Genomic DNA, 26,087 nt, shown 5'->3' on the forward strand with positions numbered 1-26,087 from the left:
ATGTATGTGGCTGCTCTCACTTTGGGAACAAAGCTTTATATATTATAAACAAATTTTTCCATAAAATTTGAATTACACTATAAGGTTGTAACATCTTTGTTGGAAGATCTAATCATTGTGTGCAATAAGGTAGTTGCTTCCTTACTCTAGAGCCACTAATTGAAGATCCAATGGGATGGTTTAATAGTAGGCTTTTTTTTATTGTTTGTTGTTGGTCAATATTGATTTATGACTTCCAACACTAGGCCTTTTGGTGGTTAAAAACTACTATCTTCTAAGTGAATGTCATTGGCAATATTTCATAATTTCTAATATATATAGTTATTGACAATTATATCATTTCAAACAACAATTACTACAGGGATATCAAAAAGATAGCTTGGCAAAATATTGACATCCACAGAAGGAATATTCATACAATATAGATAATAATAAAATTTCCATTAACCAACCAATCGTAGAAATTTCATATTTTTATCCTTCATTATTACTGCAGGTTGTCACAACACCAATTTGACCCTCATCATCTGTCACTAGAAAATAAGGCAAATTTAGCCATCCATTGTCTTCAAGATATGTATGGAATAAACTATATGTCTATAACTTAACGTCAGTTTCCTTTATTTAAACAAAAACATACCAAATATGATCCAATAACACATTTTTCAAATTATACAACTACGTAGAATTGTCAAACCTAAATTTCGATGATTTTCTCCAAAGAAGACAACTGAAACAATCCAATGTTGAATGAAAGAGAATCATGCCAAATCCATCTCATAAATTTTATAAGAAAGAGAACTACTTAATAATCATGACAATGAACTAACAATATTCAAAGAACATAAACTAACACCTAATCGAAAACTTGTCCTTCTCTACATATAACGAGAAGATGTGATATGCCCCATTGTATCTACTATACCTTGCATAATAAGGAGACAATTATTAATAGGGGTGAGGTTATTTCAGCTGAAGTTTTTCTGCAACTGGAAAATTAAAAAAAAAAGAGTAAGATTTTTTAATGTCTTTGTACTTGGTCTTTGCTTTAGTTAATTTTTTTGTAATGTCTTTGAAAGGAAAGTATCATGAGGGAATATAAGCTACTCAATAAAATGTTGGTATCCATCTCTTTGGAGACATCAGGCTCCATTTTGTTTTCAAATAACCCGAGATACTTTTGTGGAAATATTTAGGCATGTTTGACTAGGAAAGAACCCAAGCATTTGACAACAGAAGCTTCAAATTTCCCCATAGGAAAAGGAATTTTATTTTATCAAAGAGCACTACACTTATATTCAGTTGTATGTTTTTGATAGAAATCCCTACCCCCTTACTACTTTTGTGTGTGATCGTTTCTTGTTGATAGAGTTTTGCAGAAAGTATGCAAAATGGTCCAAGTGCTTTCAACATAAGAAGAAAACACAATATTTGTTCATGCCTTTCAAATTCATTAAGACCATTGTTAAGAGTATATAGCATTTAGCTATGATTGCATGAAGATTTGGTTCTCTTGACATGCAAGAAAATGTAGTTCCAAGTTTTGAACCAAAGGAATGATTCACAACCCAAATGATAGGGACCCTCCCAAAATATGAAGTACAAATAGAGGGACCTTGGTTAGTTTCAGAGCATAATCAAAGAAGAAGATCCACAGGAAAAAGAGAAGAAAAAACCCATTTTGGAGCAATATCATAAATGAAAATAAAGAGGCAAATCTAGAGCCAATGGGTAAGGGGGGTTCATTACACATTCTGCTAGAAATGTCATGGCTTCAAATTAGAAAGGTACTTCTACTTTGTCAATAGGCGGAGGCAAGAAGAAATGAATGCGTATGGTGTTGGGGTTGATGTTAGGCATGTCATTCCCAAAACCACAAGAGAGAAATCCTAAAATCATGAAAAAGGGGAGCCATCCAAATACATTTCTAAGGAGTATACCAGGAATTCAAAAGATATGGAAAATGTTGATTCTTGCAAGAACAATTGCACCACTTAAGGAAAAAAAACTGCAAAGGTGGTCATGTAATGGGAACTTCCTTCCTTTGAAGACAATTCTTCACTCTGCATTATGCAACCAATAACAACTTGTAACACACCTATGTTTATTGCATAGATGAGGATTAGATTGTCCTAAAAGTCATGAATGATGTCTCCCAAACCTGTCATCCCTATGCCATTCTAGGGGTTTTCATCTATCTTGAACCTTAGGAAACCATCAAGCATAGTGTCATGTATGATTTGAGAGAGGTCTATGCCCCAAGCTTCACATGTTTTCTTTAGTGTTTGATTCATTTCTTCGTTCTCCTAGAGTTTTGCAACATTTTGGGTAAACTAGAACATTGTTCCCAGTGCAATCAATTCATTTTTCAACAGAGCCCATTAGGTATGACTCTTGAACCTGAGAGCTCTGATACCAATTGTAATACCTCCTTTTACATAATTAAGGATGGTTAACCCGAGACTCATTGTGTGGGTAAGAGAATGATTTAGTTTTATCACATCGATAATAGTAAGGTCATCTTATTATATATTTCCAGGCCTGGTATTTCTCAAATATAGTAATTGGAATGGATGAAGTAGTAGATATGGAAGTTGTTATTGCTTCTGTTCATTCATCCCTTAGTTTTGTAGAAACCATACCAAGATCCAAAGCTTGGTAACTATGTATTTTAAATGATCTTTTAGGGTTCTAAATGTAACGACTTTAAGTGAAACTTCCTTTCTGTGAAAGTTTTCACAATACACATTATTCATAAAAAGAGTGTCATTATTTCGTCTCGACATTTCATTTGTTATTTAAACCATTTGTTGCATGTCAAGGATCATCATTTGATATTCTGTAATGTTTTTGTGCTTTTATTAGAAATTTGAACCTTTATTACTTTTGAGAATCATCATAATAATCATGTTGTCTCCAAGTTGTTTTTCATCAGCACACTTGATGGCTTCTATGGGAAAACATTTTGAGAGGAACGTTTGGATTTTGTTTTTGATAAAAGTATGTTTTCTAACACTAGGAATATGTTAATGCTAGAAGGTAATAATATTATGTTTTGATGATTCATTGTAGGCTTCTCCCTCTTCCTTACATATGAAGAATGCAAACATTCATATTGTTGGTCCACACCAGAATTTTATGAACCCTATGATGATTCATTTGCACTTGCAGATGCCCTACTTGCTGATCAGGTTCATCTTGAGGAAGTTCAACCAAGCTATTGTTTAGAAATTCAACGTGGGAGTGGATATGTGATAACATAATTGGTATTTATACTTGGGGAAGGCATTGAGATCCATTATCTTGCTACTAAAATTAGCTCTGTAGCTATTGAGGTTATAAAGAAGATCCCTAAAGCTCATGGTGTGCATTCAGAAGTAATTTTTACTGACCTTGCATCAGGTCTGAACAAGGGTCTAGCTGGAATAGTAGATTCCATGGTATTCAATCCTCCTTATTTACCTACTTCTGAGGAGGATTTTAGTGGTGAGGGAATTTCTACTACATGGGTTGTGGAGAGCATGGGCGTACCATCATAGACATGACACTAGTAATTGTAAACAACCTCTTATCTTGCAAGGGTTTTGGCATGTCACATTAACTGCAAATAAACCTTCTGAAATTTGTTTGATCATGAAACAAAAAGGATTTACATCTTGAATTATGGTCGAGAGGTATAGAAAGGTATAAGGCCTTCATGTGCTTAAATTACCGCGTGATCTGTTGTCCTCTGAGATGATTCTAGGTTAATTAATCATGCCAGAGCATCTAAAAATGTTTTGTTTGTTTTAAAGTTTTTTGGATGATCAATATTATGAAAAGTTTGAAAATAGGTGCTTGAACTTTAAGACTTCCCTAATAGAATAAAAGGGTTGTTTATTTGTCTAAAATAGTTAATTGATTTTAATTGGGTGAATAACAAAGTCTTAAAGAGTTACAACTTACTAAATATTCAAACAGAATATTAAATCGGTTATAAGAAGGAATGAAGGTAAACAATGTTTTCCTGCTCAACAAAATGTATTTAATCTAATGCAGATGGATGTGACAATTTATAGATATAGAGGAGTTTATAATAACAAATAGTTTTATAAACTAATCTCTAATTATTGTTTATAACTTCACAGGGGATTTAAGATGGACTGATATTCAGTTTAATCTTACCCAAATTTCTCCATAAAGACTTAAATACATGAAGAAAAACATAATGAAATGAACACATAAGAAAAACTCACAAGGAGACAAACTATTTGAGGCAAATTCAGAATCCTTTCATTAATTTGAAGCAAATCTCTAGCTTGATTACAATTTTGCTTTGAAAGCTCATCCAAGGGTTCAACCCTTAATAACTCGAAGGAAGAGTTATTTATACAAAATGAAAGATCTTCTAGAGACATTTTTAACAAAATACAAAAATAGTACAAAATTATAGGAATTCTAAAATTGCTAAGTGTTGGCACTATCTTTAAGGAATCTATTGGTGATCTGGTCCCCAAAAAGTGCTGCCTAGTTGTCTGTCAGTTGGTGATGAAAGTTACTCGATAATTTCACATAGGTGATCCCACCTATCTTCACTTGGTATAGAAAGATTAACCAATTTCCTGTAGACTTCATCAACCTCAATATACTTTTCAAAAATAGGCTTATTAACAAAAATGTGTTTGATTTCATGCTTGATTATTAAATCAAAATCCAAAGCTTCCAAGATTTCCTTCCATGTGTGTTATGAAACCAACTCACAAAAAGATAGAAAAGACAGTTGAACGCCTTAGAATTTAGCCTCTTCGAGGGGGCAACCTCCTTTGCATTACACAATTGAACAATTATTGGATGATACAAATGAAAAGACCTCCTTTCTATATATAGGAGTCTAAGGGGTCATAATATAATCAGAGCTGACATAACAATAATAATGTAAGGGCATAATAATAACAATAGTGGGATTCTATGGGGCACAATAGTAACAATATGGGCACTACGTGGGTACATCAATATAATAAGGGGGTTGTACTAATAACAATAAGGGGTTACACTAGTAGTATAGGGGCCTAACATGCTCCTCTCCTTCAAAAAGTGTTGTCCTCAACGCTTGAGTAGTTCTTGATGCTTTTGTATAAAATTCTTGTCCTCCCATATGGAATCTTCAGTGGGTAAGTTCTTCCACTTGATGAGATACTCTGAAATTGATCGATTTAGTAGCTATCGGGTTCTTGTTTCTATGACTGCTCCAAGTTACAATATGATTTTTCCTTCCTCTTCAATTTCTGGCAATATTGTTTGAATTGGGATCTTTTGTAAATTTTGAATAAGTGGCCATACTTCTTTGTCCTTCTTCCATTCATCGCTTGCTTCGTTTATCCAATCTGGTTGTATAATAGAAATAGCACAAAACAATGCTTCTACATCCTCATCCTTTCTTGAGAGTGCATCTGTAACAAAATTTTGCTTCCATTTTCTATATATGATGTCAAAGTCATAACCCAACATATTTGTGACACATTTTTTCTGTTCTTCTAAAGATAATAGTTGTTCTAAAAAGTATTTAAGACTATCATGATCCATTTTTACCTTGAAGTGTCTTCCCATTCGGTAAGGTCGCCATTTTTTAAGTGCATGTAGTATTGCCAACATTTCCTTGTCATAAATAGTTTGCTTGAGATGTAGAGTAAAAATACCCAATCACCTACATCAAAACATTTTTCACTATGATGTTGATCTACCTGTTGTTTCATTCGATTTTGCACCAAAGTGGAGTTATCCTTTAAAAGTTGGAGAACTTGTTGTTGATTCTCAATGTGATGTTTCACTACTTGAACCTTTTTCTTCTTGATATGTCATTCTATCTTTAGAGTTTGAGTGGTAATTTCTTCCAATCCTTTACAAGATATGGTTGGATTCATTTCTTGATGCTCGATGTGATCTTTCACTTCTTGAACATTTTTCTTCTTGATATGTCTTTGTATCTCAATAGTTTGAGGAGTGGTAATTCCGACCAATGAATTACAAGATATGGTTGGATTCATTTCTTCTTTATCGATGTGATCTTTCAGTTCTTGCACCTTTTTCTTCTTGATATTTCCTTCTATCTTGAGAGTTTGAGTAGTGGTAATTCTTGCCAATGCTTTACAAGATATGGTTTGATTCATTTCTTCTTTCTCTGGGGTTGGGTCCTGGCGTATATCCTCTTCTTTTGATGTTTCTTGATCCTTTTCTTCCTCCTCTTCATAATCTATGTAAAATAATTTCTTCTCAGCACACTTATGACCTTTAGTGCATTTGCTATCACAATTGTAACAAAGCCCTTTTTCTCTTTTTTCTTCGAATTGTTGTGGTGTAACCCTTGTAGGTTGTGGAAGGATAGGAGAAATAACACTTCCATCTTTATAGTTGTGAGGAGTAGACTTCCTTGTTGCCATAATTTTACTTTCCCCTATGTCACAAAGCCCTTTTACTCTTCCCAGTTGTTGTGGTGTTGCTCTTTGTATCCTCATAATTTGCTATCATTTCCTCAGTGAGAATTGACCACGTAACAAGTTGTTTACGAGAACAAAGCCCTTTCTACCATAAAATTTGATCAAGTTCTAAATGTGAAGATGCAATACATACCTTTTGTAACAGTGGTACACCATGTAGATCAAAATATTGCTCCATCTGAAGTATCCAATTTACTGGATCCTTGCCATCAAACTTCCTCATATCGCCTTTTCTTGATTTTAGGAGCTCGATCTTGAAATGAATATAACTCTGTAATTTCAGTTCTTCCAGTTCTAAAATTACGACCTGTAGTAGCCCTCTGTGTCCTCTTTCCAATGACACCAATCTAATCGAATTTAGATCCTCCAAGAAAGAGTTATGCACAATCTCCCAAGATAACCTGATTATATACCTTTTCAGATGAGAGAAATTGTATGAAGTGCCACGTGTCACTGTTTTGACCTTCGAGTCTAAAAAACATACACAGGAAACCACAATCTGTCCTCTTTCCGTAACTTCTTACTAAATTGCAATATGATGCTCAAAACAAAATTTATGACGATTTTCCCAAGGTCACCTATTTGGAATGTAATTCAGGAGTCTACAAAAGGACCATCTTCCTCAGATCATATCTCTGCAAATATAGCACGAAAAGCTCTGAAATTTAGACTTGAGGTTCAACGCGACTTCATCTCAAATGGGTTTTTTTGTTCGCTTTTGAAACATCGCAAAAAAATAGTTATAGCGAAAATTCCACGATGACCTGTTTGGAGCAGCGAAACCCTAGAATCCAAAGCTCTGATACCAAATGTTATGAAACCAGCTCACAAAAAGATAGAAAAGATAGTTGAACGCCTTAGAATTCAGCCTCTTCGATGGGGCAACCTCCTTTACATTACACAAATGAACAATTCTTGGATGATACAAATGAAAATACCTCCTTTCTATATATAGGAGTCTAAGGGGTCATAATATAATCAGAGTCGACATAACAATAATAATGTAAGGGCACCATAATAACAATAGTGGGCTTCTATGGGGCACAATAGTAACAATATGGGCACTACATGGGTACATCAATATAATAAGGGGGTTGTACTAATAACAATAAGGGGTTACACTAGTAGTATAGGGGCCTAATAATTTGAGGTGACCCTTTATACCTGTAAATCTATCTTTGTCAGTGGCAATTTCATAAATCTTTTAACAATATTCCTCCAAACTGATCAACCTATCAATTGGTGCCATAATCCTGGCAATCCTCTTTGGTTGAGTAAGTTGAACTTTAAATGAAACCTTTCGACAAAAATTTTCAAGGCTTGGTACTTGGTCTCCAATTGAGTCATGAGATTCTTTTTCTGCAAAACCTTCTTAATCTCCAGAATAGTTTCTATTCTGTCTAAAATTTGAAACTCCTCTAACTCGGCTCTATTTTTTGAATTGAGAACTTTAATCATATCTGTGGATTCCCTTGGTTTATCCTTAAGAATTTCTCTAGCTTCTTCAATAACTGTCTGACACCTATTTATGAGTTCTTCCTGTTAAAAAATAATCTGTATGGAGGGCCAAATTTCAGTTATATTCTGACTGATGTTTGCCAAAATATTTTCCTTGGCTTGGGCCAAGGTCTGAGCCATTAATGACTCATTTTCCAACTCTTCTATCCTTTTAGTAAATCTACGAGTCTTTTGCATCTCTCCAACATAAAGAGTGCCATTTTTAATCTTCTGAGTCTCAAGAGTCTTAAATTTCTTGTGAAGATTTTCATTCTCTTGTCTCTGGAGAGACAACTCCTGTATGACTTTATTTAAATCTCTTGTTGTTGATGTAGACTCTACTGATGCTGATGTCGATTCCCCTACTGTCCTTGACATTGTAATAGGTATAGCTGTAACTGGAGCTATGGTTACTTGAGTAGATTCCTCTTTTTTCATTAAGTAATTTCTCAATTTTCTCTTCCATTGTCTTTATCTATACATTTTTCTTAATGATCAACTTGAGCATTTCTTCTTTGTGCTGCTCACTTTCTGCTATCTCCTTGGTTTGAGGATCCTCTGTAGAAGGTAGTTTAACTTGCTTCCTTAATGCTGCAATGTATGTTTTCTTCTTTTAATAATGTCCTCTGCAACTTTAACATCAGTGGGGTCATACCCAACTTTGATCACTAAGTCTTCTAATGATTTTACCCTGTTATCCTTTTCCAAAGAGGATATATTTTCTATCTTTAATTGTGACTATACATTTGAAATATTTTTCCTTAGTTTTGATAATTCCATAGCAGTGTTAGTCATGGTTGAGAAAAGCATCTCACCAGACTACCTATGCATGTCCATCTGGTCAATTGGATGTATCTAGTTGGCATCAAAGGTAAATACAATCTTCTTATAATCTGAAGAAGCCTTTGGAAAAGGAACTTGGGCTTGTAGCAATGCCATTTGCATTCTGCCTTTTTCACTGTCAAAAATTGTCAATAACCTGTGTTGTGAAGTTGATGTCTATTTCCAAAACTGAGCATAGACATTTGCCTTCAAAGATTCATTCTTTTGTTTAATTTCAAGGAAATTAGTGAAGATGTTTGTCTCCTCTTGCTCACTTACTCCCACAGACTAGGTGATCTCTAACAAATTTTGTGAAACTGAAGAGGAAGATGGAGTAATGATCATAATTTCTTTTGTCCCTGTAGAAATCTGTGAATCATCCAAATTGATGATTATAGGCTCTTTCTGACCTTGAATAGTAGTGCCTTTGGATTCAGTCCTTGATTTATTCTAATAGATAATGAATTCTTTTTCACCTTTTGCTAATGATGAAGATTCTTCTCTGGGCCTCTTGTCCTACCTGCTTTGAGAAGTGGGAGTTTGGAGGGTAGAAGGAGGTAAAGTCTGTTCTTCTGCTTCTTGAAGTGTATTCTCCTCCCACTGTTCTTGATTTCTGTACTTCTCAATCTCTGGTCTTGGAGTATGATTGTAAAGTGTGGTTTTTAGTTCCACCCTTAAGTTGGAGATTATACTGAATGGGTCATAGGACCAAGTGAAATGTCCTTGGAATCCCATCTGTTTGAGGATTGAATCTGCTTCAATACCTGTTGATATGGTATTGCAATTAAATGATCCTACTTGTGACTTGATTTTGAACTGAGATTTCCTCTTCCTTGAAATGAAATGAAGTTCATCCATATTGATCATTTGCCTAATATATTCCAGAGAGAAAATTCTCATTGGAACATGGGCAATTTATATGGAGCTAGTTCATAGCCATATGCCCTAATCTCTGTATAATTCTAGTAAAGATACCATTCCCCTGTCTTGGCTTGGTCACTCAAGTGCAAGATCCTTTTGATTTCTAGGCTGATACTAGGCTCACTCTGGCTGCTAAGAATCTATGCAACTAGATGAACAAAACAATCAATGAAGTCTGAAAACTTGAACTCAGTTGAGTTCTTCTCGATCAATGAAGTCCATTGTGTGACTGCTTGAACTACTTGCTGGTCATCCCGCTTGTGTAAATTTATAGGCAACATGTCTCCCTGTTGAAAAAGAATCATATGCACTATTACAGAGGAATATTTGAATACTCCTGCAGTAGTATTTTTCATCAATTGTTCATGTATACTTTCAGCCAAAAATAGACTGTAATTATACATGAAAGCATGTTTTTTTTCTTTGGAGAAGATGGATAGAGAACCTAGGATAGATTCATCTACCCATTGATATGTTTGGTAACCTAACAAGAAATAAACTAAGGAAATGATGTGTTTAGCTCTCTCACGGAACATGGATGCTGGATATGGAGGGTTCTTTTTCGGAAGTTCAACATCTTCTGGTAGAAAGTTCTCATAAATTTGAGCTCTTTGGGGGAGGTGAGCTTATGGTATAGATCCATTAAGACAACAATGGAGAAAAAAATAAGGTAATTATTTTCAGGGATGATAAACATCTTATTGATAGTTTCAGGGGTGATAGATATTAGAATGTCTCCATTCTGAGCTACCACAGTTCTCTGTAAGGGATTGTACTTAGATTGACTTCACATGACTAAGTTAGGAAAAGGATGGGTTTTAGGAAACATATACATGGGCAATAAAGATTCCCATAAGTTGATTTCATCTTCCGAGTCCTGGTAAGTCTTCTTTAACCAATGGTGTAATTCGAACATGTTGAATTCACACTGTGTCTGTAATTTTAAAGAAATAATTGGCTAAGGGAATGTGATCAAGGCCTAGGGTATCAAAGACTTTGGGATTTTCCTGTGATGAAGTTTGACTAGCAGAGGGTTGGTCTTTTCTTTTAGGAGCCATTAGTTGTAGAATAGGTGGAAGAAATAACATAAGGTTAGGGATGAAAATATCTAACAGAAAGAAGGTTTCGTTCTAATGGTAATTTCAGCTATGCTGCAGAACGAAAACAAGAAACAATCGAACTTATGAAACCAATGAATTTGAATCAAAGACAAGTTAGAGAAATTCATGTATCAGGGATGGAGGGATTATTTATAACAGAGAATACATTACCATTAATGGAAACCATTATTGAACAAAAAAAAATTCATTTATGGGAAAATCTATTACTAAACAAACCAATTCTCATTTATGGCCATAGGAAGAATAGTAACAGCTGAAGAAATGGATAGGCAGATAGAATGCAATGGATATGGACATGTGGAATTAAATGGTTGGGGAATGGAAGGTGCGGGAAAGGGAAGGACTGTTGGCAGGATGACGTATGCACGAAGTGGATAGGAGAATTTCAAGGGTTGGGGGGGGGGGGTAGTGGTAAGTGTTAATGAGTGGGGCGGGTGCAAAGTGAGAAGGGAATGACACGTTGCGAGGGGCCCACATGAAGGAAAACTGCTTTTCGGACCCCCAACCCCCCGCCGTTATCGTGCAACAGTGGAAGGGGGTGCAAAATGGCTTCCCCGCTGTTGATCTCAGCGGGGAAGCAGATCACCGTCCAAAAGTGTCGGCTTCTTAGCGCTTCACGACAAACTTGATTTGTCGTTTATGACTTTAGCTTAAGACACAATAAAAGTTTAAAGTAATACAACAATTAATCACCATTAAGAGGTAATTATCTACTAATCAATCCAATCCTTAATTTAATATAACTCTTGGCCAAATTTTGAGAATGTTAGGCCACAATTTATTCTATTATATCCTATCTAATAATGTTCTACCAAGATTAAACAATTTGGTGAACTTATTCACTAATCTAAAACATAAATTTAAATGATTTGATCATGATTAAACAATATGATTCAAATCAAACAAAAGGTTGTGGCATTTAAACAAGCTGCACACAAAACCTTAATTTATTACAATGCAATTTATTTCTTTGAAGTGGCATTTAAATAGGCTCACTTATACAAATTTTGATTTTCTTTTGATGGGGTTTCATTTCATTTTTTTTTCTTTATTTTTTCATACCCTCTTTTATAAATAAAACTAACTTAATAAAAAATAAAGGATGTTACAACATTGGCTCCAACTGGGGACTGCTTCCTCCTACAGGTTGCAGAGAACTTGCAGATCCATGTGCCTTCTCCTCGGGCTAATGGGGTCTCTATTGAAACAAATACACACTGCATGTAAAATAAACTCTCCAGTGATATACAATGATGAATGAATGGGGAACCTCTCAATACTGAATGTAGTGCTTCAAGTATTTCCCATTGACAGGAAATGAGGAATACTATCCTTCCAAATTCTGCAGGATGAAAGTGTTATTACCCTAAACCTCAGTAATGCTAAAAGGTCCAAACTAGGGGTTATAAAACTTTCCATATTTTCCTTTGTCTTCTCTTCTAGCATCCCATCTTAATACCAAATCACCTTCCTTAAAATCTATTTCCCTAGATTTTCTATCAAACAAAATTTTCATTATGTTCTTATATTTCCAAAGATTGTAATGAACTTCATCTCTATCTTCATTAAGTTCTATAATCTGATTTATCCTTCTAGAGAAATCATCAGGCTCTTCATTTGCTTCTTGTAAAAACTTCATGACAGGAAAAGCTAAATGTGTGGGAAATATAACTTATTTACCATAAACAAGCTGAAAATGAGATTTACCTATCGATCTTTTTGGTGAAATCCTATTGGCCCAAAGTGCATAAATGAGATGACTATCCCAACTCCTTTTATGATCCTCCAATGTGTTCTTTACGACTTTAACCAAACTCTTGTTTGAGGACTATTCCAGTCCTTTCCCCGAGGATAGTATGGAGTAGAATGATGCAACAAAATTTGATTTTTCTGATAGAATTCAATCATGTTGACACTTCTGAATGCTGGTGCATTATTTGTCACTATTTGCGGGGGAATCCAAATCTAGACAATATGTATTCTTCAATAAATTTGATAACTACAGTATCAGTTGCATTTCTGACTGGAATGGCCTCTACCCATTTGGTAAAGTAATCTGTGGCAGTCAGTATCCATCTATGATGACTAATTGATGGAGGATGAATTTCACCAATGAAATCTAATCCCCATTGAAGGAAAGGTGCTTGGACTAGTACTGGAACTAATGGAAGTACTGCTAATCTCTGCTTTCTAGCAAACATTTGACATTGAGTACAACTTCTAACCTTTGCTCCCACTTGTGCAAACAGAATAGGCTAATAAAATCTTACTCTTAAAATCTTGTGTGGTATAGCCCTCCACAAATGCCTACATGAAATTGATCAATAATCCCTTTTGTCTCATTTTCTGTTAAGAAAAGTAAAAGGATGTTAAGAGGATCCTTCCAATACATATTTGCATTAACAATACAATATTTTATGGCCTTCAACTTTAGTGTTTTACATTGATTCTTTGTAAATTCAGATGGACACTCAAAATCTCTAAGAAAATTGACAATATCAATGTACCAATAAGATAATATTTTTTTCTCATTAATATGAATCGGAATTAATTGGTTTGATGAAGAAGGTTCTTGTGGATTCTTCCATGTTGGGATTTAAGAAGGTTCTTGTGGATTCTTCTCAGTTGGGATTTCAAAAGGTTCTTGTGAATTCTTCTGTGTTTGGATTTCAGAAGGTTATTATGGATTCTTCTCAGTTGGGATTGCAAAAGGTTCTTATGGATTCTTCTTAGTTGGGATCTCAAAAACATAATTTATTCCCAAAATCTTATAGTTTGACTCAGCAAGAAGCTTAGCTAGGCCTCGACCTTTTACCAACTTCGTGGTTTTGATAATAAGATCATACTCTAAAATCTTAGCTATCCATCTCCCTCTCCTTCCATCAGTATCAGGCTGAGTCAACACAGTTTTAACAACACTATTGGGTGCATAGGCAGTAATAGAAGAATGAAGGAGATAGACTCTAAAATCTTTCAGGGCGTGAACTAAAGAATATGCATGTTTTTCAATAATGTCATATTTCAGTTTAGCGTCTCTCATGACTTTACTAAAAAATGCAATAGGTTGGTCATCTCCATCTTTATTCTTTTGCAAAAGAACAACAACCAAGGTAGTTTCAGAGGCAAAATAAAAGATACTAAATGGTTCAGAATAATCTGGGCTGGCTAAAATGGGAGCTTCTGCATAATCTAGGCTGGCTAAAATGGGAGCTTTTGCAATAGCCTTTTTAATATGATCAAATGCATACCTTGCAGGAATGGTCCATTTAACTTCATGATTCTTTCTCAACATATCAGTGATATCCTTAACTATTTCAACATAATTAGGAATAAACCTTCTTAAAAAATTATTTTCCCAAGGAAAGCCTGAATTTCCTTCTTATTCCTTGGTAATGAAAGTGCTTGTATAGCTGAAACTCTTTTAGGATCAATGACTACTCCTTCCTTAGAAATAATATGGCCAAGCAATTTTCCTTCCTTGAGTGCAAACAAAGACTTTTTGGGATTAAGAGAAATCCCAAACTTTCTACACTTGTCAAAAACCTTTCTCAAATGCTTTAAATGTTTTTGGTCAGAATTGGAAAAAACAGTCAAATCATCAAGATAAATAACAACAATTTTTTTTGTCTTACCCACAAATTCTAAATCCCCAGCTCTTTGAAAATTAGCTCCTGCGTTAGTTAACTCAAAAGGCATCCAGGCATACATGAATGTACCCCAAGGAGTTATGAATGATGTATTTTCTCTATCCTTTGGACTAACCATGATCTGATTGTATTCAGAAAAACCATCTAACATAGAAATTCTATTAGCTCTTGAAACTTTATGAAGTAATTGATCCATCTTGGGTAATGGATAATTATCTTTCAAAGATGATTTATTCAAATTCCTAAAATCCACACATAGTCTGATTTGACCATTATTCTTTCTTACTGGAACTAAATTAGCTACCCAATCAGAATATCATAATGGAACTATAATTTTAGCATCAAGTAGATTTTTGAGTTATTTTTCAATAACAAGAAGGAGGACAAGATTAATTCTCCTTAATTTTCTTAAAAGGTTTAGCCTCTGGTTTTAATGGGATTTTATGTTCAATGAGAGATGTATCATATGTCTTTAGTTCATTATAAGACCAAGAAAAAACATATTTATAGGCTTTAAGGAGGGCTAAATATTTGTCTTTGGCTTCCATTGACAGGGATGCAGAAATTTTAATATTTTTGATTTCTTCAGAACTTCCAATGTTGCAAATTTGAATATTTTCCTTAGGTGAATTTGATAATGGACTTTTGGGAACATCATTATGATCAAAGAGCTTTTTGAGAGGGACTAACCCTTTAGGAATAAAATTGTTAGATAATTGAATAATGCTATGATCAACAATTTTTGAGTCAAATTGTGGTGTTTGATTTTCCTTATAATCTTGATGACTATCAAGCTATTCTTCCTCAATTTGCAGGGTTGAAAATTCATCAATTACTTGCAAAATGGATTTTAATTTCTCATCATCATCAAATATTTGCCAATGTTTAAGATTGTTAGGAATAGATGGTCTATACTTAACTTGAATTTGATAGTGGACAAACATTTGATCGAGAATTTTAAAAGAAATAGCATAAACAACGAGGTAATCTGCATGAATGTTTTGATCTATAGGAATAGAAATGATATTGAATGTTGAAAAGAAATTTTCTATTGAATCCCAAAACTCATTCATATAATATCTAAGTATAGGGTGCTTAGTTTGAAAAAGATTCCTTACTTGTTTGACAATAAGTTCTGAATCACTGAATACACTTAGATTTTGCACCTTAAGACTTCTTTCTAAGTGCAATCCTAATAGGAAAGCTTCATACTCTGCTACATTATTAGCTACATCAAATTCAAGTTTATAGGATTGAGTAATGTTTTCTTTGTCTGGTGAAATTAATAGAATTCCAGCCCCTGCTCCTTCCTTTGAGCAAGAATCATAAAAGTACAATTTCCAAATATCAATGCTGATAGCTTTAGGCTTGTCCACAATTTTTTCATTAGTAAGCTGATTGTTTTTTGAATAAGTTGACGACAATTCAAAACATCCAAAGTCTTGATCTACTGCATAAATAGGATGATTCCTAGCTTGATCAGATTTACAAACAATATTCATGAATCTTACTTCTCTGTATAATCTGAGATGCTCACCCCCATATATAAGAATAGTAGCATAAGACATGTCCATTTGAAGGCTTCCTTCTGATTTGGCACAACAAGATCATGATAATAACATGCCAAATTTGGGAAGGATGTCAGTGACTACAATGTTTAAAACTACACTCTTAACATGGATCTGAGCTAAAGTAACCACCAGATCTTTTATAAGTGCAAGACAAGGTACTTTCTTGGAGTCAAAAGTGTAAAGATCATGATAAGTTCTCGTGACCACTAATTGCAACTGTTCCATGATTACCTTTGGCATTAGATTATGGGAAGCCCCAACATCTAACATGCAGTTATATAACAAGAAATCATGAACTTTTAGAGTCACATAAAAAGGTGGTACATTTTCATCAATCATATCTGAGCTGGGACCAAAGACTACTGAAGGTTTTTCATCTTGTAGGCTTATTACATCCCCTTCAACATCAACACTGGATGACTGTATCCATTTAGAAACATGGTTTTTATACCCTGTATTCTTTGAAAGTTTAGATAAAGGGATGGGTATTTTAACTCTTTCTAGTTCCCTTTCAACATTGAATGTAGTTAAAACAATTTTATCAATTAGAGTTTTTTCAACTGTTTGATTCAATGGCTGAATTGTTGTTGTTTGAGTTTCGGTGGATTTGATTTGAGGTTCATTTATAATGGGGATTTTTGGAGGTCTAGCAGGCCCTACCCTAGGTCTTAAATCGTATCTCCTATTCAATTTTGTAATTAAAAACTCAGAAAATACCTGATATTTTGATTTTTGTGAGTCTTCTTGATCTTGAGAACACTGATTTAAAGGGAGAGAAGCAACAACATTTTGTAAAGATGAACGATCTAGATTATTTATATCTTCAGAAGCCAAAGGGTCATTGTCTTCTGGTTGCTGGTCATCGATCATCAATGAGGGTTGGATTTGTTAATCAATATTTGGCCTTTGTAAAATTTGTGTTTGGGGGGCTCTTCTAAATTGAGTTTGAGGTCTAGCAGCAGTTTGTTGAATTGTTCTAGGTTGAGTTTCTATTTTTGAAATTATATTTGAAAGGTTTCTAAGTAATGATTTGATCTCATCTATCTTTTGATCTTCATTTTTAGTTTTTGAGGAAGATCCTTCTTCCTTAACTTTCATTTTCCTTTTAGCTTTTTCAGCCTTAGATTTAAGTTTATCTGATGTCGACCTATTAGCCTCAACTTCTATAACATTTGTTTGCATGTCTTGTAGGGTATGAGATGTCCTTTCCCTAAGCATGACTACAAAATCATCATCAAATGCTTTAGAAAATTGAACTTTTGCTGCTGCTATTGGTGGTTTACAGTCAGGTGGCATCTTATGATAAATTTTATTGAATCTTTTTATTAAATCTACTACTGGTTCACCATGGTTTCTTTTTAGTTCTTAAAATTTTGTGAGATAGTAAACTGGATCCTTCTTAACACCCCATTGATTCTGGAATATGGTAGTTAATTCATTTCAAGAATGAATTGAATCAGCTGTCAGTTGTCTAATCCAAATCCTAAAGTTCCCCTCTGGTGATTGAACAAACAACCTCATATATACATCTTCATGTTCAATGTTCATATTATCAACAAAATCCAAAAAGGCAGCTATATGATCTTCAACAGATGAAGCAGTTTCTCCATTAAACCTTGGTAGGTGTTTTAAATACCCATCAAGAAAAGTATTGAGCTGGTTAGGAAGATGTAAGGCGACATAACTAGCTTGAATAATAGGTTGAAAGGCAGCCATATTTGAAGATGAAGATGAATCAATAGAAGAGGTGGGAGATGATGTAGTAGAGGATGAGGAGGAAGATGGTGAAGTTGTAGGTGAAGATGGAGGTGTAATGGTAGGAGGAGGAGGATGAGAAAGTGGAGGATCCCTAAAAGTTTTTAAAGGTGTTTTAATAACTAGCTTCTGAACCTCTGTTTCAACTTCTTCTTTATTTTCAAACAAAGGGTTTGAATATACAGAAAAAGTTTCCTCAGGTTGGGTAGAAGTAGATGGAAATGTATAATGAGTGGGGGAGATAAAATCAATAGGTTTTAACTCCAATAAATGTACATCTAATTCTTCTTCTGACTTGGGTGAATCTGAAAATATTTCAGGGATTTTATATGATTCCAAAGAATGGACTAAGAGAGCTGACTGCAGATCAACTCCTTTAGATAATAGTTCTAAAACCCTAGGTGTTAGATCAGCCAAATCTAATTGGGATGGAACAGACCCAAAGGAATAAGAAGTTGAAATATCTTCAAGCTGTAGTGGTACAAAAGAAGAAGCATAAGCTTCAAGTCTCCTTCTAAAAGAGGCTTCTCTTACCAGTCTCTCTGGATTAGATAATGGAGAAATAATTTGAGAATCATAATGAGATCTGGTATGTTTTGAAGGAGCCAACTTGGGCTTGTGGAGTTGCCAGGTGAAAGATTTTAACCTACAATTCCTTTATTCACCTTAAAGGAAAAGTCTTAATCATTGTCCCAGGGAAAATACTTCAATTTTCGCTCCCCGACAATGATGCCAATCTGATGTTGTCCTCTGAGATGATTCTAGGTTAATTAATCATGCCAGAGCATCTAAAATTGTTTGTTTGTTTTAAAGTTTTTTGGATGACCAATGTTATGAATAGTTTGAAAATAGGTGCTTAAACTTTAACACTTGCCAAATAGAATGAAAGGGTTGTTTATTTGTCTAAAATAGTTAATTGATTTTAATTGAGTGAATAGCAGAGTCTTAAAGAATTACAACTTACTAAATATTCAAACAAAATATTTAATTGATTATAAGAAGGAATGCAGGTAAACAATGTTTTCCTGCTCAACAAAATGTATTTAATCTAATGCAGATGGGTGTGACAATTTATTGATATAGAGGAGTTTATAATAATAGATAGTTTTATAAACTAATCTCTAATTATTATTTATAACTTCACAGGGGATTTAAGATGGATTGATATTCAGTTTGATCTTACCTAAATTTCTCCATAAAGACTTAAATACATGAAGAAAAATATAATGAGATGAACACATACGAAAAACTCACAAGGAGACAAACTATTTGAGGAAAATTCAGAATCCTTTCATTAATTTGAAGCAAATCTCCAGCCCGATTACAATTCTACTTTGAAATCTCATCAAGGGTTCAACCATTAATAACTTGAAGGAAGAGTTATTTATACATAATGAAAGATCTTCTAGAGACATTTTTAACAAAATACAAAAATAATACAAAATTATAGGAATTCTAAAATTGCTAAGTGCTGGCGCTATCTTTAAGGAATCTGTTGGTGATCTGGTCCCCCAAAAGTGATGCCTATTTGTCTGTCAGTTGGTGATGAAAGTTACTCGATAATTTCACATAGGTGATCCCACCTATCTTCACTTGGTATAGAAATATTAACCAACTTCCTGTAGACTTCATCAACCTCGGTATACTTTTCAAAAGTAGGCTTATTAACAAAAATGTGTTTGATTTCATGCTTGATTATTAAATCAAAATCCAAAGCTTCTAAGATTTCCTTCCCTATAAGGTGACCCTTTACACCTGCAAATCTAGATTTATTAGTGGCAATTGCATAAAGCTTTTGACAATATTCCTCCAAACTGATCAACCTATCATTTGGTGCCACTAATCCTGATAGTCCTATTTGGTTGAGTAAGTTAAACTTGAATTGAAACCTTTGGACAACAATTTTCAAGGCTTGGTACTTGGTTTCCAACTGAGTCGTGTGATTCTTTTTCTGTAAAACCTTCTCAATCTCCAGAATAGTTTCTGTTCTATCTAAAATCTGAATCTTCTCTAATTCGACTCTGTTTTTTGAATTGAGAACTTTAATCATGTCTGTGGCTTCACTTGGTTTATCCTTAAGAAGTTCTCTAACTTCTTCAATAAATGTTTGGCACCTATTTATGAGTTATTCCTATTCAAAAATAATCTGAATGGAGGGCCAAATTTCAGTTATATCCTGACTAATGTCTGCCCAAATATTTTCCTTGGCTTGGGCCAAGATTTGAGCCATTAATGACTCATTTTCCAACTGTTTTATCCTCCTGGTCAATATACAAGTCTTCTATGTGTCTCCAACATAAAGGGTGTCATTTTTAATCTCCCGAGTCTCCAGATTCTTAAATTTCTTGTGAAGCTTTTCATTCTCTTGTCTTTAGAGAGACATCTCCTTACTTTGTTTAAATATTTTGCTGTTGATGTAGACTCTGTTGATGCTGATGTTGATTCCCCTGTTTTCCTTGACACTGTAATAGGTATAGTTGTAATTGGAGCTATGGCTACTTGAGAAGATTCCTCTTTTTCTTTAAGCAATTTCTCAATTTGCTCTTCCATTGTCTTTATCTGTACATTTTGCTCAATGATCAACTTGAGCATTTCTTCTTTGTGCTGCTCAGTTTCTGCTATCTCCTTGGTTTGAGGATCCTATGTAGAAGGTAGTTTAAGTTGCTTCCTTAATGCTGCAATGTATTTATTCTTGTTTTTAATAATGTCCTCTACAACTTTAACATCAATGGGATCACACCCAACTTTGATCACTAAGTCTTCTAATGATTTTACCCTATTATCCTTTGCCAAAGATGATATATTTTCTATCTTTAAATGTGACTGTACATTTGAAAGAGTTGTCCTTAGTTTTGATAATGCCATAGCAGTGTTAGTCATGGTTGAGAAAAGCATCTCACGAGACTGCCTATGCATGTCCATCTGGTCGATCAAATGTATCTGGTTGGCATCAAAGGAAAATACAATCTTCTTATAATCTGAAGAAGCCTTTGGAAAAGGCACTTGGGCTTGTAGGAATGCCATTTTCATTTTGCCTTTTTCATTGTCAAAAGCTGTTAATAACCTGTGTTGTGAAGTTGATGTCTATTTCCAAAATTGAGCATAGATATTTGCCTTCAAATATGCATTCTTTTGTTTAATTTCAAGGAAATTAGTGGAGATGTTTGGCTCCTCTTCCTCACATACTCCTGCAGACTGGCTGATCTCCAACAAATTTTGTGAAATTGAAGAGGAAGCTGGAGTAATGATTACAGTTTCTTCTGTCCCTCTAGAAACCTGTGAATCATCCAAATTGATGATTATAGACTTTTTCTGACCTTGAGTAGTAGTGCCTTTGGAGTCAGTCCTTGATTTCTTTTGATAGATAATGAATTCTTTTTAACCTTTTGTTGATGATGAAGATTATTCTTTGGGCCTCTTGTCTTGCCTGCTTTGAGAAGTGGGAGTCTGGAGGGTAGAAGGAGGTAAATTCTATTCTTCTACTTCCTGAATTGTATTCCCCTCCCACTACTCTTGATTTCTATACTTCTCAATATCTGGCCTTGGGGTCTGATTGTAAGGTGTGGCTTTGAGTTCCACCCTTAAGTTGGAGATTATACTGAATGGGTCATAAGACTAGGTGAAATTTGGTTGGAATCCCATCTGTTTGAGGATTGGATCTGCTTCAATACCTGCTGATCTGGTATTGCAAATAAATGATCCTACTTGTGACTTGATTTTGAACCGATATTTCCTCTTCCCTGAAATGAAATGAAGTTCATCCATATTGATCATTTTCCTAATATATTCCAGAGAGAAAATTCTCATTGGAACATATTTGGGCAATTTATATGGAGCTAGTTCACAACCATACACCCTAATCTCTGTATAATTCTGGTAAAGATACCAGTCCCCTGTCTTGGCTTGGTCACTCAGGTGCAGGATCCTTTTGATTTCTAGACTGATCCTAGGCTCACTCTGGCTGCTGAGAATCTGTGCAACTGGATGAATAAAACAATTAATGAAGTCTGAAAACTTGAACTCAGTTGAGTTCCTCTTGATCAATGAAGTCCACTGTGTGACTGCTTGAATCACTTGTTGATCATCCTGCTTGTGTAAAGTTATAGGCAACCTGTCTCCCTGTTGAAAAAGAATCATATGCACTAGTACAAAGGAATATTTGAATACTCCTTCAGTAGTAATTTTCATCAATTGTTCATGTATACTTTTAGCCAAAAATTGACTGTAATTATACATGAAAGCAAGTTTGTTTTCTTTGGAGAAGATGGATAGGTTCATCTACCCATTTATCTTTTTGGTAAGCTAACAAGCAAGAAACTAAGGAAATAATGTATTTAGCTCTCTCAGGGAACATGAATGCTGGATATGGAGGGATATTTTTTGGAAGTTTAGCATATTTTGGTAGAAAGATCTCAAAAATTTGAGCTCTTTGGGGGAAAGTGAGCTTATGGTATAGATTCATTAAGACAATAGTGGAGAAAAAGTTACAACAATTATTTTCAGGGATAAGAAGCATCTTATTGATAGTTTTAGGGGTGATAGATATCAGATTGTCTCCATTCTGAGCTACCACAGTTCTCTGTAAGGGATTGTACTTAGCTTGACACCACATGACTAAGTCAGGAAAAGGATGGGTTTGAGGAAACATATACATGGGAAATAAATATTCCCATAAGTTGATTTCATCTTCAGAGTCCTGGTAAGTCTACTTTAACCAATGGTGCAATTCGAACATCTCGAATTCACACTCCGTGTCCTGGTCATCTAAGGGAATGTGATCAAGGTCTAGGGTATCAGAGACTTTGGGATTTTCCTGTGATGAAGTTTGACTAGCATAGGGCTGGTATTTTATTTTAGGAGCCATTATTTGTAGAATTAGGAGGAAGAAATAACAGAAGGTTAGGCATGAAAATACCTAACATAAATAAGGTTTCGTTTTGATGGTAATTTCAGCAATGTCGCAAAGCAGAAGCAAGAAACAATTGAACTTATGAAACCAATGAATTTGAATAAAAGACAAGTCAGGGAAAATATTGTATCGGGGATGAAGGGCTTATTTATAACAAAGAATATATTATCGTTAAGGGAAATCGTTATTGAACGTAAAAAATTTTATTTATGGGAAAAACCATTATTGAACGGACAGATTCTCATTTATGGCCATAGGAAGAATAGTAACAACTGAAGAAATGGATAGGCGGATAGAAAAATGGATATGGACACATGGAATTAAATGGTTGGGGAATGGAAGGCATGGAAAAGGGAATAACTGTTAGCGAGATGACATATGCAGGAGGTGGATAAGTGGATTTGGGGGGGGGGTGCAAGGGGCTCATGTGAAGGAAAACAACTTTTCGGACCACACCTACCGTTATTGTGCAACAATGGAAGGGGGTGCGAAATGGCTTCCCCACCGTTGATCTGGGTGGGGAAGTGGATCACTGTCCAAAAGTGTCAGTTGCTTAGCGCTTTGTGACAAACTTGATTTGTCGTTTATGACTTCCACTTAAGACATAATAAAAGTTTAAATTAATACAAAAATTAATCACCCTTAAGAGGTAATTATCTACTAATCAATCCAATCCTTAATCTAATATATCTCTTGGCCAAAATTTGAGAATGTTAGGCCATAATGTATTCTATTCTATCCTATCTAATAATTTTCTACCAAGATTAAACAATTTGGTGAACTTATTCACTAATCTAAAGCATCAATTTAAATGATTTGATCATGATTAAACAATATGGTAAGGTTGTGGCATTTAAACAAGCTGCACACAAAACCTTAGTTTATTACAATGTAATTTATTTATTTGAAGTGGCTTTTAAACAGGCTCAACTATACAAATTTTGTTTTTCTTTTGATGGGTTTTCATTTCATCTCTTTTTTTTTCATTTCATTTTTTATTCTTTATTTTTTCATACCCTCTTTTATAAATAGAACTAACTTAATAAAAAATAAAGGATGTTACAACATGATCCTCTAGAGATCATAAGTGATATTGGAACAATCAAATGCCATCCATATTGAACCAGGCGACTTTCTCACCTAGCATTTTGGAAGAACAACTGAAGTATATGATTTCAATAGTGATTTCATTTTGTTCAAACAATTTGACTTGCATGGATTTCCAACACTTTGGATGTTTTTGTAACTAAATTGAGCTCTCTTGAATGAAGTATATATTATATAGCATCACCAGATAGTCATATTTAATTTATGATTGTGTAATGTGTTGCTCAAACATTTACATGTCTTAGTTTCCAATACCCATGATTACTCCAACAATGTTCTAGGTTTATTCACATTTAGAGATCATGGAAGATTGTCAAATTTGACCTATTATGTGAACTCTACATACTCAAAATCCATAGCATGTTAAAAAATCATGTCTAGCATGCTAGTCATGACAACTACCATGATTTACACAAGGGTCTGTTGTGCTATTCAACAACCCCCCATTTATTAATGGTAGTAGTTAATATTACGTTAATAAATGGGGACCCTTTAAAAAAATCCATCCAAAAAATAAACTTAGCATTTAGGCATTTCTTTTATTTTTGGAATAAAGCAAGATATCAATCAAACCCCCTTTTTTCAAAAGAACTACTACATGCTTACCTTCACACATACAACATGATTAAGCATCATTAGAAGACCTTTCTAACCCACCAAATTAAGTAAAAAACGATTGAAAGAGGAATCTATGCTCAAAACTATCATATTTCTGACATTAACTAGGTCCTTAAGTTTTTTCTTCAAAATCTGAGTCTCACATCGCATATTGCCATTTATAAAGGACCCGCCTTAAAAAGGTCATGTCAAAACATGCGAGATGCGAAATTGCAATGGCATTATAACCTTTATCGCATCGCATTTCGAGCATTCGAAGGAACACCACAAACTTACCATCACCCGATATTGCAAAACGCAATTAAGACCTAGACCCACTCCTTAAATGTATCACAAACAAATGTTTAGGTTCGCTACTCATTAAAAAGGGTATTTTACATAGAAAAATCTGACAAGTAGCTATGTTTTGAAATGATAAACGAGTGGCTCACATCTCGCATCTCACAGAAACACAAGAGAAGGTAAGAAAAATGAAAAGGAATAATGCGATATTGCGATCTATGATATTGCTTCACAAATTGAAAAATTGCCATTATTGCAGTTCAAAGTCTCGCCACCCTAGAAGCTTTCTTCCTGATTTATGATACAAACATTTATGAGCATTAAAGCTAAGAGATAACGAAGCATTAGTGGGCATTTAGTAAGAGATAACTGCATTTATGTGTGAAAAGCCATTTACCGTGATATGATATCTTTTTACGTATGTTCGAATAAAACTCCTTTTATCACCTTTACAAGTTATTTGCATTATTTCATTTGATGTTCATTATCATCTTTGTGTATCCAATAGCTGTTGTTCTTCACTTTTAGGGAAAATCCACAGAGAAAATCATTGAAAGCAATGGTGAAGAAATTCAAGGCAGTCGTCTTTGAGAAGTCAGAAATGAATCCTCTGTTTACGGATACTACATGCAATAGAGGGGGAGGAACCTCTACATGGGAGGCCATGTATAATATACTGGAGTAAGAGCAACCAAGGATTATGGAAATGAAGATTACAATTGACAGATGTGATTCCTCAGACGCTTCCATGTTTGAGACAACATGCTCATTTTTGCACCGCATAGCCGCGCGCCCGAAGATAATCCCTTATATTGACATGGTTAAATGGGTTATTGATGAAGCTGACATCTCAGACAGAGAATTCAAGACAAGAAGCCAAGAGGTTATGGGATCTTTTACCCCAGACAACCTACGACTTATGTACCACCTACCAGAGCCACAAGTCATCTACAACAGGCAGTTCGTCGAGAAGTTTGCCAAAGAGAATGACGACCCAATAGACTGCACCTGGACCTGGTCAAATAATGAGGACAAAATCAAGAAAGACAAAAATGGTATGTACACTACTTCGTCTATTTGTCCCCCTCATAGTTTTGCAGTGGCCATGCTATGTAGACTATTTGGCAAACCCGATAGTACTAAATTCTCCCCAGAGTGGTTTCCATTAATAGATGCAGCCATTAATGCAACTGTAATGAATTGGGCACAAATTTTTTCTGACAATTTAGCAAGAACAATAATCGAGTATAGAAGGAAAAGAAGTGTTGCTTCGAGGGTTTACCCTCCATTTTTTATGAGCGCCTATGTAATGGATGCAATTTGTTTCGGTTCGAAATTCCCTATCATGGGATGGAAGTGGACTG

At 34.6% G+C, this 26,087-nt stretch overlaps 1 pseudogene; it reads left to right on the plus strand.

The window, feature by feature from the left end:
- The first annotated feature begins 2,569 nt into the window (after positions 1 to 2,569).
- Positions 2,570 to 3,690, plus strand: LOC149199459 (uncharacterized; annotated as a pseudogene).
- The last annotated feature ends 22,397 nt before the right edge of the window (positions 3,691 to 26,087 follow it).

Source organism: Pinus tabuliformis, chromosome 2_1, assembly GCF_031772625.1.
Source record: "Pinus tabuliformis cultivar Carrire ecotype Pingquan chromosome 2_1, CPIR1, whole genome shotgun sequence".
In the NCBI taxonomy this organism is placed as follows: Eukaryota; Viridiplantae; Streptophyta; class Pinopsida; order Pinales; family Pinaceae; genus Pinus; species Pinus tabuliformis.